This window comes from Lathamus discolor, chromosome Z, assembly GCF_037157495.1.
Source record: "Lathamus discolor isolate bLatDis1 chromosome Z, bLatDis1.hap1, whole genome shotgun sequence".
Lineage (NCBI taxonomy): Eukaryota > Metazoa > Chordata > Aves > Psittaciformes > Psittacidae > Lathamus > Lathamus discolor.
In genome coordinates, this window is record NC_088909.1 from 82,464,336 (window position 1) to 82,480,282 (window position 15,947).

Below are 15,947 nucleotides of genomic sequence, written 5' to 3' on the forward strand. Positions count from 1 at the left end.
AAAGGTCAGCAGTCTCATGTCAGAATAAGGCAAATCACTTGTACCATGTGGACAGACTCCCTGTAATGGGCTGTGCTTTTCGCTAATGCCTGTTAGAGAGGGGAAAGATACTCTAGAATTTCCTTGTATTTACTTTTTAAAGAGAAACATACTTCATACTAGAGAATGAATTTAGGCTGAAAGACCCTGACATACCAATCTGACTTGAGTGCTTGGAGGTAAAGTCCTCTGTCCATAAGTACACATTTTGCTGGCACCAGAGAACACTGGGTAAAGATGCAGGACAGACCTATACCAGCTATCACAGAGTGGTGCCTAGATAAAAACAGTGTGTCAGCATTCCTAATTTCGAGTTGTGTTAAAACACAACCCATGGCAGAAGTTAGGAATCTGCATGAGATGGCTTTGGTACAGAAGGTATCCCTTCCAAAGGTGCTCTTGTCTGAAAAGCAGTTGCGCTGAGTCATGTATTTGGCATAGGTCTTCTGTGTTTTTCAGAGATTTCAACCACACAGATACCTGACACTGCAAGTACTCTGAAACACAGTGCCGTGTACACGCCAGACTTTGAAGCAGCTCTGTATCTGGAAACTCACAAGCCACTGAATTGTTTTCAGCTCTTGGTTTATGAAGTGGTGTGTAGTGCAGTTCTGGTGTGGGGAAAAAGAACTGCTCAGCACCCACTGGTGACTCCCACCAGGTGGTATCTAAACCTGTTCACAGGAGTCAGAGTGGAAGTCCTGCAATCACGTTAAATTGTAGAAGCAGAGAACAGCTCCTTATAGCAGCATGATTTTGGAAGACATTTCTTTTTGTTCTTTGGGATATGGCGTGCTGTATGGATGCTTGGTCAGGCTAGCTGGTGGATCCTAACTAGCACTTGTTTTCAGAACAACTGTCAGACACAGACGGTGACGAATGGTTGTTCTCCTTCTTTCAGTTAAATGCCTTGAAGTCCATGAATGAAAGACAGGATTTGGTCTTAAATTGTCCTGGACTAAAAGCCTACAATCAAATGCCCATTTTACAGTCAGTTGAGGTACTTTGATTTCTTCACTAAACACAGGAGAATTTCTGCCTATACATCAACACTGATGCTTGGAATGGTGACTTTATACTCACCACTGTTCAAAGTAACCAGAGTGACAAAGATGATAACAAAAATGACACAATTTTCTGCTGATGTAGGCCAGGAGCAACCTGCTAGCACTCCTGGTGAATCCTGCATGGAGGACCAGTGTTCGATTTTACAACCATACAGTTTATTTTAATAGGAAGATCTATTGCTACTAGAGAAGAAGTATTTCCCAGAACACTGACAATTTGAAATATTGGCTTCACATAATCTCTTACTATTTGGTTGGAGCCCCTCAATGAACTTGGGTTTTCTAGAGGATTTGGGGCAGGGGGGAAGGCTATTGCTTTCCATTAAGATACCTAATTGCTGTTAAGAGAAATTGTTCAGCTGACTCTCTCCTGAATTGCAGTAATCATGGTTGGGTTTGCTGTATCATTTCCAAGTGGCTTATCCCTTACGACACTATCTTGTACATGAGACCAAACAATGTAGAAAAACAAGTTCATTTGAAGACAACTCCAAAGAAGATGAGGTCATAAGCTTTTCCCTTTTGTCAAACATTTGCTTGAAAAAACAATGTTTTTTATTTCTCTGTGATACTTATATCAGTTAAATTTTTGGTACTCCAAGATGCACTGAAGCCTACTTTTACATTTTCAACCAACCCAGCTGACTTGTTACTGAGATGTGCTGTGCAAGAGGAGAGGAGAGAGGTGGTTGTAACATACAGTGCCATGGGTATTTACAGAAGCTGGTATGTACTTCTGACATACTTTGAAGCACAATTTCTGGATCCAAGACAAACAGAAAAGTGAAAGGAATACAAAAGGAGCAAGGTAGAGCCATCTCCTGACAGAGCTTGCTTTTGCTAGTGTGTACATAAAGTGTGTGCCATGCAGGTGCTACTTTTTTGGCATAGTGTTACAGGACTTCATATCAGGTGAGGGTTAGACCAAATTATGCACTATTTTTTTATAGGATCATCCTCCCTATTCCTCAATTCACTAGAGTGACAGAGTAAAATGAGACCAGACATCTTCTAAACCTGGAGAACATATATTCCCCCAAATCAACTGTCAAAAGCTGGTCTGTCAGATCTTTGAACTGTAAGTGCTTCTTTAGTGCTCAACTGCTCAGCCCCAAGGTGTCTGATAAGGATAAAGCTGTCACTCCACTCTTATCCCAGTGTTTTGCCTAATGGCAAGTAAGCCATCATTTTAAAACTACATGAATTTAAGAAGTCCATGAGCAGTTCCACAGGAAGAATTGCTGCATTACAGCTGTGCTTCCATACACATTAGATTTGAGATGTAATGAAAGAGTTTTGAGAGCATATTGCCACATTCAGCTAAGTGGAAAATTAATCTTTTAAATAATTCTGACTGTTTGAATATAACAGGCTAGTAAAATAATTCCACTGGTTGCAAGTACACATTTTTTTGTAGCATCGTAGCCTCAAGGCTGACGCTTTAGATTATGTCAGATGTTGTTTCCACACCCATCAGGAAGATACTTAACTGAAAATATATTTTATACAAACTATTGGTTGTTCAATACAGGACATCTCACAGATCAATATAAAATTAAGGCACAGGGGAAAAAAGAGTTTAAGGTTTTGTCAATGTTGATCTAACTTCATCTTTTGACTTTCCTAGGAGCCTGGTATTAATTCCACACCAGTTTACCCTTATTCTAGCTTTGTCTTGTATTTTAAGAGATAGAGTCACAGAATTGTTAAGGTTGGAAAAGACCTTTGAGATCATCAAGTCCAACCATTACCCCAGGACTGCCAAGACCACCACTAAACCATGTCTGTAAGCTTCACATCAGCACGTTTTAAATACATTCAGGAATGGTGGCTCAACCAGTTACTCAGGCAGCTTGTTCTAGTGCTTGGCAACCCTTTCAGTGAAAGCAGTTTTTTAAATATCTAGTCTAAACCTCTCTTGGTGCAACTTGAGGATGTTTTCTCCTGTCCTGTCGCTTGTAACTTGGGAGAAGAGACCGACACCCACCCTGCTCCTTTCTCCTTTCTGGTAGTTGTAGAGAGTGATAAGATCCCCCTGAGCCTCCTTTTCTCCTTTCCAGCCACTCTTCCCCAAGCCTGTAACATTGCATGGGGCTGTTGTGGCCCAAGTGCAAGACCTGGCACTTTGCCCTGTTGAACCTTATACCATTGGCTACCCTTGGGGAGATGACACTGCTCGTCTTTGTGTCATCTGCAAATTTACTGGGGGTGCGCTCTATCCCCTCATCCCTGTCGCTGATAAAGATATTAAACAGAGCTGGCCTCAATACTGAGCCCTGGGGTACACAACTAATAATGAGCTGCAACTGGATTTACTTCATTCAGCACCACTCTTTGGGCAGTTTTCAGCCATCCAAACCATGAGCAGCCAGTTTCTCCAGAACACTGTGGGAAATGGTGTCAAAGTCAGTACTGAAGTCTAGATAGACAACATTCACAGCTTTTCCCTCATCCACTATGTGGGTCACTTTGTCATAGAAGGAGATCAGGCTGGTCAGGAGGACCTGCCTTTCATAAACCCATGCTGGTGGGGATTGATCCCCTGGTTGTCCTGTACGTGTCACTGATGGCACTCAAGGTGATCTGCTCCATTACCTTTCCTGGCACTGAGGTCAAACTGGCAGGCCTGTAGTTTCCCAGGTTCTCCTTCCAGCCTTTCTTGTAGATGGGGGTCACATTTGCCAATCTCCAGTCAACCAGGACCTCCCTGGTTAGCCAGGGCTGCTGGTAAATGATGGAGAGTGGCTTGGTGAGAACTTCTGCCAGCTCCCTCTGTACCCATCCAGCCCCATGGACTTTTGTCTCGAGGTACAAATGAATTCTGTGCTTTATTTTGTGAAATATTAATAAGTCAAGATAGTAATTCTATTTGATGGACAGAACCAAAGCAATTCACTGTGATATAATATAGTGTTTTAAAGGTTTACTTGTATCCTTACATGAACATCAGTATTCCTGGAGGGTGGGGTAGACTGGGTGCTTTGCTTCCCCCCTGCGTCACAGTGTTGGTACTAGTGGTCACACCTGGAGTAGTAGCTCTCTACATAGCAGCTTTTCCTCATCATACAGCACCCTTATCACAATTAAGGAGAAAAAGTCGAGAAAGATGAATCTTCATTTTGTCAGGTTGACTTATAGCTCGGATAACTAAGGAGGAGACAGCAATTTTTTAGCATCTCATGGAAAAATATTACTCACTGCAATCCAGAAGGGTGGATGCCATTTCTGCTTCATGTCTTCGAGCTAGATACCCATATGCTTCAATGCAATCAATACTCTGCATGTGGCAATCCATGTTAGTATTTTGTGCTAGAAAAATATGAGGGTGAGAGGATTCCTCAGTAAACTTCTTCATGTGTGAAACAGCATTTCCCTACAGCTTGGTAATAGCAGCAGTTCAGCAGAGAGCACAATGCTGATTATTTTGTATTTCTGAACCAGGGACCTTGTTTCCTACAGCTTTTTTTAATCTCTTAGTTATGTGGCAGGGAACAGTAGTCTCTATGTGTCTTACAGCCTACAAAGGCACTGTTCTGCTACAAGGCACTGCTCTGCTTCAAACGATTTCTTCTACCAGCCAAGCAGTAGGCTTTATCCTCTGACTGAAGTTGTCAGCTTTGTGCTTGACCGTAAGATTTACAGGCTTACAACAGAGCTATGCACCAGTCTTGTATCATATAACCCTGTCCAACTGGCACAAACAAGACTGAGGGTTTTGCAAGTGCCAGTCTCACTGAAAGACAAGTAACTACTGCTTTCCTCTCCTTTTATGTTTAATTCCCCTCTTTTAGTGATAGAAAACAAAGACTAAAAGAGCAAATTTAGCTTTAGTGTAGAACAATATAGTATAGAACTTAGTATTGAACTCTGCTATATGACCAATGCTGACTGATAAAACATCCTTATTAAGGTTGGAGTGCTACAAAAATGGATATCTAATACATTCTTGTCCATTGATACAAGAAAAATACAGCAATAATTAGCATCTTTGCTTGAGAGAGGTGGCAATACAACTTGAAACCCAGTACTATCTTTTGCCAGTAACAAGGGCGCTAGCAAATAAGTAGTTAAGCATCCTCCAAGCTCAAAAGCCAATTACTCCATGTTATCACTGATTAATTTTCTGTAGGATTCATAGCTATTGTCGCATGTCTCTTTTAATGCAGATGGTTTCTATCTGATCTTGCAGACAGAATTATGTGCTGCTGTAGGGCTGCTTTGACTCCAGCACGTGCAAGAGTTTGCAGACAATAAAGACCCAAGAACTTTGTCCATTAAAGCTAAGAAGTGTACATCAGCAAAAGCATAGGAAACTATCCTGTATCCTTTTGTACGTTTAGGGGACATCCACTGTTTTTTGTAGTAAGGGACATTGTATAAAGAGTCAATATAAAAATCACAGGACAATGACTACTTTAAAGAACTAGGCTAGTTGTGAAATATTTATGTGAATATTTCTTCCCTTAGCTCAAGAAGGGCATTGGGGAGGGAGAGGAAGGAGCAGGGAATCTGAAAAGAATGCATTGATATTTTAGAAAACATACTTTTTCAGATGTTAATACAGATTTCATTGCTTGTAAATTGCTCCTTCATATGGTTTATGATTTTTGTGATATAGCTTATAAATAACTGATGAAGTAGTTCAAGGAAAACCACAAAAATTACTTAAAAGGGTGCTGTCAAAGTGTATGTTACCTTTAAGGTTTTTTTCATAGCCTTGAATATTTAATGACTTCATTTTCCTTGTTTTTTACTTGAAAAACAGCTCCACCATACAGCTAAAGTGTTGATCTTTTTAAAAATATTGCTCAGTGGAACCTCACTTATCTTAGTATGTAGATGAGGATTTATGAAATAGGGTGCAAGAAGTATATGTACAGTTTTATTAGATAATATAAAGCAAAGCCCACCATGTGAAGTATTCAAATCATTTTTGAAGATGGTCCATATATGACTTGATTAAGACTTCCACACAGAAAGTGTGTCAGTGCTAAACACAGGTCTGGAAAATGAGAAGATGTGGAATCTTTTTTTTGTAGAAATCCAGACAGATTCCAGTTCCTTTTTATCTGAACTGGTTTAGATCTGGTGAATTCAAAGTTCAGAACTCTGCATGTCTTTTCCTAGAGAGAATGGAGGAATTAATGCTGAGTGGTGATCAGGTACATCTGATACCATGTTTACCTAAGTGAGAAGTGCATGACATTCACAATTTTGGACCACAAGTCATGAAACTACAAGGGATCATTTTCTTGCTTTCAGACATAAATGTCTGTCAGCCAGCATTCAGTTCAAAACTTCACTTGGCTTTTCCGTCAGTCCACATGGAGTTGTCCCTTCTACCTTTTCACTTCTCCCTTTTTCCATTGATTTGGATCTATGATCCTAAGATACACAGTGAAACCAGTGCTCTCATTTATCTTCCATTGCTATTTAGTCTCCAAGGAAACCCTTTAGACAACATGACTCAATTTTCTTCCAAATTTCCTTGTCGTGTGCCAACAGCTTATATTCTGAAGGACCTTGATATACTTAAAAAATAATTGCAATTATGATAAAACTACACCAAAGCCCTACACCAAGAGTTTAAGACAAACCAGAGCAGTAACACTTTCAGCTTTACAAAATGATGGTGTAAGGGATGCTTACTGGCTGATGAGACAGGCTGATCCAGTGAAAGGACACGATCTAGTACATACAGATGAGTTCTCCTGGATCTGCCTGTTTCCCTGCTCTTGCTGCACAATTACAACATAACATGTACTTTAGTCCTGAAATTAACGTAACTTCCTCAACAGTGTCTGATGCACTATGAGGTGAGTAGAAAGTGGGAGTTTTGCTACAGCCATGTAGAGTGAATGGATCTTCCCATCACTGAAAGCAAAGCTGGAATAGTAAGATAAAGGGAAATCTGTGCTCTGGTGGCACTGAGTCCTTATTTATTCAGAGATATTTAAGATAAGAGTAATTGTTTCTAGTCAAAGGTCTAGCAGTTTTCAGAAATTTATAGCTTTACATCTTTTCTCAAAGGTATTTGACAAACTGTTTTATGCAATAATAAACTTTGTACAATAAGAAAAATACAAATAAAGTAAAATGCATAGAGAAGAAAAGGGTAGTTACAAAGTTTCCTGGAAATCTTAGTAAAGAGAGGAGTACACAAATTCTTAGTTTAAGTCTATAGGTGAGTTTATTTGCTGTTATGAATATCTATGTCAGTGAGACAGCAAATCCTTACCTATGGGTGAGGACAAATGCAACAGTAATCATAAATTTTCATAAATTTTCCACGTAGATCTCTTAAAAAAAAAAAAAATCCTTGCAGTATCAGTTTGTCAGCAGCTTTAGGGAATATACCTCAGTGATCTACATTTGAGATGTGCTCAACCTGGCTGGTGACTGGAAGGTAATTGGAAGTTTCAAGATTTCTCATAAAGACAGAACTCAAACAGCTTTCTTAGATGATGTGCCAGTCTCTACAGTAACATTTCCAGGAGAATTTGACCAGTCTAGATCAAGAAGTATCTTAGAATCTTCACTTGTCCTAATTTATCCTCCTAGAATAACAATGTCTGGAAAAGCATACAGCTTTGGATGCTTCAGTCTGTATTGAGTTGCAATTCAGGCTCTGATCCAAACTCCATGAGGTCAATGCATAGATTCCCATTTGTTTTCAATAGCTTTTGAATCAGAGCCTCAAAGTTGGTGTTTTGCTGTCAGAATTGGCTTAGGCAGGCCATGAAACGTAAGTGTACTTTTCTCGGAAGAGCTGGAGAACACTGAAACTGATCTGTTCCCTGCAGCTATATTGAGGATTATGCCTGATTGGCAAAGCTTTCCAAAATGTTTACTCTTTGAATTAACTTGGTGGTCCTGCTCAGCACAGGGTAAACAAGGCAGCAAAATGTTCTGCAATATTTATTCACATTTTTAAATGGATTGTTGTCAACAGTATATTCTTTCTCTTTGTTTACCTTTTTGATAAATCTTTCTAGTGAATAAGGCTGCTAGCTGGAAAGGATTGCTGATACAGCAAACCTTAAATTGGTTGCACTCTTCAGTCTATTAGCGATGAAGTCCACGCATGCTATAGTTAAAGGTGCAGCTACAATTTGCATGCTTGTGCACATACTGGTTTTGTACTGTCAGCTGTGCTGAGTGGTCTATTTATCCAGCAGTTCACAACATGCAGTGTAGCCATTGCAGGTTTAGCTAACTCCATATGCTATTAAACATAAGGTTGGCATAGCTTTGTCTAGTGGAGTGACTGCCTGGTATAGCTCCAAGTATTTATAGGAAAATGCATGGCTTTTAACATTTACAAGTTGCAGGGAATTTATGTCTGACAGAGAAAATGCACTTCAGCAGGTTTTAATTGCAGTGCTCAGTGGCAGTAGAGAATGCACGAAGGCAGATTAATTTGTTAATACTCACTTTACTGAGTCCTCAAAATGATTTCAGACAACACAACAGTTGGAATACAATTTTCTTTAAAAGTAAAGACCCTGCCACATGCATCTCTTTCTTAAGAGATTTACATTCTCTAAACAATAAAGCCACATACTGATAATTCAGAGGATCATGAAGATTGTCTTGTGAGAGGAAATGAAGGGTGAGTCTTTAATTCATGATCTGGATTAAGATTTTAGAGGTCTAGGCTTTTTCTTTTTCATTGCTGTTGTGACTGACCTCTAAGAAATTGCTCAATCTCCTGCCACAGTTCTCTATCGTGAAATAGGAAGAATGTCCTGATTTTAGGGAGGAATTTGAAGATGAGTTCGTTACTACCTGCCATGAAATCAGTTCTATTAGAAACAAGCAGATCAAAATCAAGACACTGACAAAGTACCTAGAATGAGGTGGAGGGAGAGTTATACTGCAGTGCTATTGTTCATTTTGCAATTTTTAAGACAACACAGAAGAGAGACTTTTGTACCCAGGTTTATAAATATTTCTGGAAGTCTAGGGAGAGAACTTTCACTCCCAAGGGATGGATAACAGGTGGCCACAGCCTCCATGGGAGCTTCTGATTGTTGATACTTCTAATCTGCAATTGTTTATGGTCAGAAAGGAGCTGTTCTTGAAGGTCAGCCCTACAAGCACACCATCCGGAAAAACAGGAAAATAAATAGATTTTTTGCACCACACACACACATACTTTCAGCTTTAAAACATTAATCACTGTGAAAGATGTGATTCTTCATGATCCCCATGGGCAGCATGACAAGACAGTAGAGTACAGCTGACGGTATTAACTCTGTCCTCAAGTATGTCCAGGATAGCTCACCTACACAACTGCAAATTATATGCAAGTGCTAGATATACATAGATATCATATATAATATGCAATATTTAGTACATAGGAGTTTCTAAAATTTTCGGTAGTTTTCAAGACAAGGCACTAGAATTGCAAAAACTGTAAATCAGACAAGCTTGATAAAAGCACAGGTTAGTGGTACTGCTTCTCCAAGCAGCAGCAGGATGTCCCAGCAGGATATTTCTTCCTGCATACATACTGACCTGACTCTCCCTTCATGATGCTGCTGGGCAGGTGACTGCCTAAACCAATTTTAGCTGCATTCTTTAATGTCACCTTTCCATTTAGAGCACAAAGTGAACTAGGATACTTTGACTAAAACTGCAGACAGTAACTTCCAGATTTTTTTAAGGATGTTTACCGTTCTTCTCTTAGGAGTGAGAGGCAAAGAGAGATATCACTTAGCCTGAAGCGAGGCAAACCCCTGGGCCTGAAATCAAGGATTGTATATATATATGGTATGTAGCAATTTATATTACCAGATGTGAGCCAAACAGATACTAAAAGCATTCAAAGAAACCTTGGAGTCCTAGGAAGGTTTTATTTCTCTCCTTCACAATTTCCTGTTAGCTGTTGCAGGTTCCTCTGAGCGTATTACTGGGGAACAGAGGAAAACATAGAAAATTTTCCTTTAATCATAAGAAGGAGTTTCACACAGTTTTCTTTCTTTGCTTAGAAAGCAAACACTGAGATGCTTCCCTCATTTTAAGTCATCTAGCATGGGTTTAGCCATGTTAATATGTGCTGATTAAAAGCTGTCTTCAAGAAGAGACGGGCAGTAATAAGCCTCCTCACACTTTTTTCCTGACCCGGTTTGTCTTGGAGTGTTGTGAGTCACACTGTGCAAAACCAAATGAAATTTAAAACACTATCCCCATCCCTAGACCAGCAGAAACAGAAAGAGCTCAGCTATTTAAAAACTCACGGTGCTTTACCATTATACAAACACAAACATCTCCCTGTTTTGTGAGTAAAGAGGGCTGGGCTCATCAGGTAACGCAACAGATGATGTTTTACTGTGCATCACAGAGCTGCGTGGGATCGCAGTGACAGAGGGAGACAAAACTCCTTGCTTTTTGCTTCCATTACTTCTCTGGCATGTTAAACCAACCTTGTCTGGGATTAATTTGAGTCTTGGCTCTTGCTGTCTCTTGTATTAACATCCCCAGCAGACCAAGAAATACTTTAATTCAAAAAAAGGTTCAGGAGAGTGGTCCTGGCTGCTTTTGTTGGCACAGCTTTCACCAAACAGTGATGGGGCTTGGGGTGGGCCTCTGACTTTCCAACAGATAGCAGACTGGTGCCGACCACATGCTGGCTGTTGCAGAACACATTTATTACCCCTGGAGCTGCCTGCAGATCGACAGCACTGATTCCTATGTGTGGCCATAAATGCACTGTACAGAGCAGTGACTGCACGACACAGAAGAGTTAAACATCCTGGTCTTCAAGCTACTGCTGGTCAGCTGCTGATAAAGTGCATTTTTAAACACTAACATTTTGCTGTTCTCCTTTAACAAGAAAAAGCTCTCAAAATTGTCCTGCCTGTTATTCCTAAAGATGTGTTAGTAGAGAGATTATTATGACTACAGCAGACTCTAAAACTCTTTGAAGTCAGCATTATCCAGAAAAAGGTTTTTTTTCATCAAGGTCTGACCTTGTAATCCTTCCCTCCTTAAGGTTTTGTTGTGCTTTGATTATCTTTGTAGCCTCTTTTGGATGTGAGTGCAAAGGTGATAGTGCCTCTAACTTTGACAGTGACTCAATAATACCAACTGTCTGTAGGAGAAGAAAGTTTTCATGAATCAGGCTCCACTGTTTTTATACTCAGCTAGTTTCTGGGGAAATCTATAGGAGCTTTGAGAATTCCAGAGGGAAAAGAGGTTTGCGATTAAGCTTTAAAAAATTAGTGATAAACTAAAGGAGGTCTGTCTTCAGGTTATTTCTGCTGTTGAACTACAGCACAATGCATAAATGCTGGTGACAAACAGACACATATATCTAGAACAACCTGAAAGCTAATCACTGGTGCTGATGCAGGCTGGCAGTCCTGACTAAATGATGTTCTACCTGCTGGCTGGTACCATGGTGTCAGTGCATCCTGACTGTGAGAAGGGGAGGCCCAGGGCTGATATGATGTAATCCAAGTGAAGCATGCAAAGTCAGTGATGTGTAGATAGTGGTACCCAGAAATATAGCTGAGACTGCAAACAGCAATTCCCTCTTTGAGTCCAGCATGTTAATGACCAATATGCAGTGTCTCCAAAGATACATCTGAAGAAGGACATGACAACAAGATAAAGCCAGTGAAATTAGGATTGAGGATGCTGGAAGCTGACATAGTTGGGAGAACTCCTTCATGCTCCCTCATCCTTCAAAAGCACAAAAATTCAAGTGACTTTTTAAAGTCTTCAGCTATGCAGAAGATTTTCCCAAACCATTCTCATTGCTGTGGCTGTTAATCCACATCACAGATAGAGAAACAAATTAGTGCAATTGAATGAATTGTATGCTTTTGGTAGCTATACAACCTCTCCTGTCTCACCTGACCAGATGCAAAGATATGTGATGACACAGCTTGTGACAAGAAGCCAAACAGATATGCACTCTGAGCCTTTCAGTGAACTGGAAACTCAGTAAAAGGGACAGTTCCAGAAGGGCAAGGGCTTGTGCAACAAGTGTTTGCCCCCTTACCTTCAGAAAAGGTATTCAGGGCGAGGTAGGTGCAAAATCTTTACAGCTTGCTCTAATCCCAGGGCATCTATTTAAAAATGTCTGTGCAAAGCAATGGCAAGAAGAAGCAGTCCAAAATACAGCAAGTGAAGGAACTGGAGCTTTGCTGCGTTTGCCTACAGGGTACAGTAACAGCAGTGTCTATAGTACTGACACAGCCAGAACTCATTTATTGAGTGCCTCATGCTGTGTGGATGCATGTTTAGGAGCCAGTTTAGTTTCACAGTCACTCAAAAGTCCTCATTGTGTAGCTGATAAAATAATCTTGAGTTGCCATCTTGATAGCTCTTATCGCATATCCTCTGGGAGATATTAAAATGGAAGATCCCTTCCAGGATTGCATGGCTGCTTTAATCACAAAAAACAAATTTTAAATACTCAGATAATGTCAGTATTGCCTTTTCTTTTCCTTGTTTAGATTTCCTTTCTAAGGCTATCTCTCAGTGGAGAAAAATCCAGGCTAGCTGCACAATTTCTTTATACAGAACCATAGAAATTGAGCTTTAATTCATGTCTGAAGCAGGATTTCATTTAAGGTTTGGATATTGCAAAGTGAAATGTTTGCCCTCCACAAAGACAAAAAAGAGATGTCATCTTTCCAAATACAGAGAGCACATAATCAAAACTGCATAGGCCTTACAGTCTACGCTGTGCTCATCTGCAAATTTGAAAGCAATGTTGTTGCATCAAAACTGAGTTTTTCAGCCCTTACACAGTATTGTATTCTGCCTGTGTGAGTGGGCAGTGGGTATGCTTGAGGCTCTGCCTGGGCACAGGCAAAAAGACACCAGAGAGCTTATGGCTTAGAAGGCAGACCAATGTGAGTGATATTGTGGGTGTTGGCTATGGAGGCTGCCTGCTGAGGAGGAAGAAATAGAGGAGGGACATCTTCAAACAATTGGAAGAAGCCTCACATTCAGAGGTCCTGAGAAACTGAATTATGCCGGTGTCTGTGGTAAGGGCACAGCAAAGCACAAGCAGTCCAAAAATTCTCTGAAGCATGTTGACTATGATTTCTTAAGACAGGTGATTAAGGACCAAGCAGGAAAAATGCTTTGATGGGCCTCAAGTTTACAAGCAAAGAACTGATCAGAGATGTGGATACTGGGGCAGCCTTTGCTGCAGGGACCATGAGATGGCAGAGGACAGGGTCCTGAGTGGCAGTAGCAAAGCAAATGGTAGGATCACAAGCCCAGACTTCTGGAGAGCAGACTGTAACAAACTCGGAGATCTGCTTAGAAAAATCTCGTGAGAAACAGCTCTGGAGAGGCGTCCAGGAGAGCTGGTGGATTTTCAAGGTTAACTTTCAGCTCCTCCAAGCTCAAGAATGGTCGATGCTAACAGGGAAAAGTCAAGCAAAGTGGGCAGGAGGCCTGCATATGTGAGCAAGCAGATCACACCTAGACTCAGACATAAAGAGGAGGTGTACAGGAGGTGAAAGCAGCAACTGGTGACTCAGGAGGAATATTGAGATGCTGTCTGACTGTGGAAGTTCAGGAAAACAAACCTTACGTGGAGTAGAATATGGCAAAAGATGTGAACAGAAACAAGAAGGGTTTCTACAGGAACAGCAGCAAAAGAAAGACTAGGAAAATCATTCCCCCACTGCTAAATAGGTTAGGAACAGTGGTGAAGAAAGATGCAGAGATCTCAGGTATTCCAGGCTCCTAAGACCAGTGATATTGTCCAGGATGATGTAGACTCACCCTCAATGGAGGACAGTCAGGTTAGGAAACATTTTTAAAAAGTGGACTTACACTTTGCCCGTGATATGATGGAGCAAATAATGCCACAAACTACAGACAACAAGAGACTGAGAGTACTCGGCATGCATTTATGACGGTGAAAATATGCCTGATCAACATGATGGCTTTCTACAATGAGATGACCTGTTCAATGGGCGTGGAAAGAATGGTGGATAACATTATTTTGGACTTTAGCACAATGTCTGATACTGTATCCCATAACATCCTCACAGACAAGCTGGTGAAGTGTGGGTTAGATAAGTGAAAGGTGAGGTGGAGTGAAAACTGATGGACAGACCTTAGGTGCTGTGATCAGTGGCATAAAGCACAGAGTCCAGTTACAAGGGCGTCCCTCCATGACAATAATGTGTCCAGTCCTGTTTACTATCTTCATTAAATGACAATGAAGTTCACAGAATAATTTAGGTTGGAAAGAAGCCTTGGATGTCATCTAGTCCAACCTCTGTTCAAGCTGGGTCACTTAGAGCAGGTTACTTGGGGTTGTGTCCAGATGGCTCTTGGAATACCTCCAGGGAAGGAGACTCCATGACCTTTCTGGGCAATCTATTCCAATGCTCAGTCACCCTCACAGTAAAAAAATTCTTCCTCATGTTCAGGTGGAACTTCCTGTGTTTTAGTTTACACCTTGTTTACCACTTGTCCTATCACCTGGCAATACCGAGAAGAGTCTGGCCCCATCCTCTTGAAATCCTCCCTTCAGATACTTATATGCACTGTTCAAATCCCCCCTGAGCCATCTCTTTAGGCTGAACAGGCCCAGCTCCCTCAGCCTTCTGTTACATTAGAGATGCTCCGGACCGTTAATCATTCTGGTAGCCTTTTGACTTGCTCCAGGAGCATCATGTCTCTCTTGTACTGGGGAGCCAAAACAGCATACAGCACTACAAGTGATGCCTCACCAGGGCTGAGCAAAGAGAGAGGATTTCTTCCCTTTACCTGCTGGCAGTGCTCTTCAAAATGCAGGCCAATGGTAGCAACATCTGTATAAACCTATTGGAGGACAGTGGTTTGGGATAGATGTCCCAAACACAGAGGTTTCTCATTTTCTACCTTCCAGTGACTTTGACTAAAATCTTCCAGATTAAATACTCATATAAGTACTCAATGAAAAGCCATGTAAGCAGCTGCTGTTAATCACAATAGATAAAGTGAAATATTTAAGTCTTGCAGAATCAGGGTTATGCAATACTTCGGCCTGTAATACTTGTCTGCTTGCAAGCTGGAAAGATTTCTGACCTGGCATGGATAGCCTGCACCCCACAGATGAAAGACCCTATGTGAGTGCAAAGCAATTCTGTGCTCTGACACATTTCTTGGTTTTATTTCCTTTCTCCTCCCCCAAGTGTTACGGATATAATGCAAACAGAATTTCAGACAGGGGGCACTTTAATACATAGGAAAAGTCTTCCATTCTCATCAATTATAATATTTCACTTTATTTATTATTTTTTTTTTGGTCTTTAGATTGAAAAGGCCTGTCTGATCTCTCTTTGCACTCTGTGGCCTAGAGGACAAAACATTTGTTGGTCAATCACATACAGTCTTCACTTAATTTGGCTATCAAACTGATGTGTGGCTTCAGGCAAGTTAATTCATCATCTGAATTGCCTTTGTAAAATGGGGACCATGACACTAGCATCCTTTTGAAAGGGCCTTCAGATGTAGTCCATGTCCTTACCCAGTGAGTGAGAACTGAACATGCTGTGCTTTAGTGCCAAAGACGCAGCTTATCTGTGCCTGGGGAGATCAAAACCTCTCTGACGCATGAAACAATTCCAGCAGAGATAAGAACATATTAATGTCATTATACTAGGCATTGGCAACGTTTCCCCCAGCACACTGTGCAAGTTTCTTGTTGCCCATGCTTCAGAAAGATTTACCTAACTGAAGAAGGTATAGGACAATATTGGCAAAACGATTGGGAAGAGGGGACATTAATGACTTCAACTTGCTTAGTGTAGTAAAACCTTTGTTTTGTTAAAGGTTATGACTTCTCTGGAGAAATACATAGCAAAGAAGGAGGAG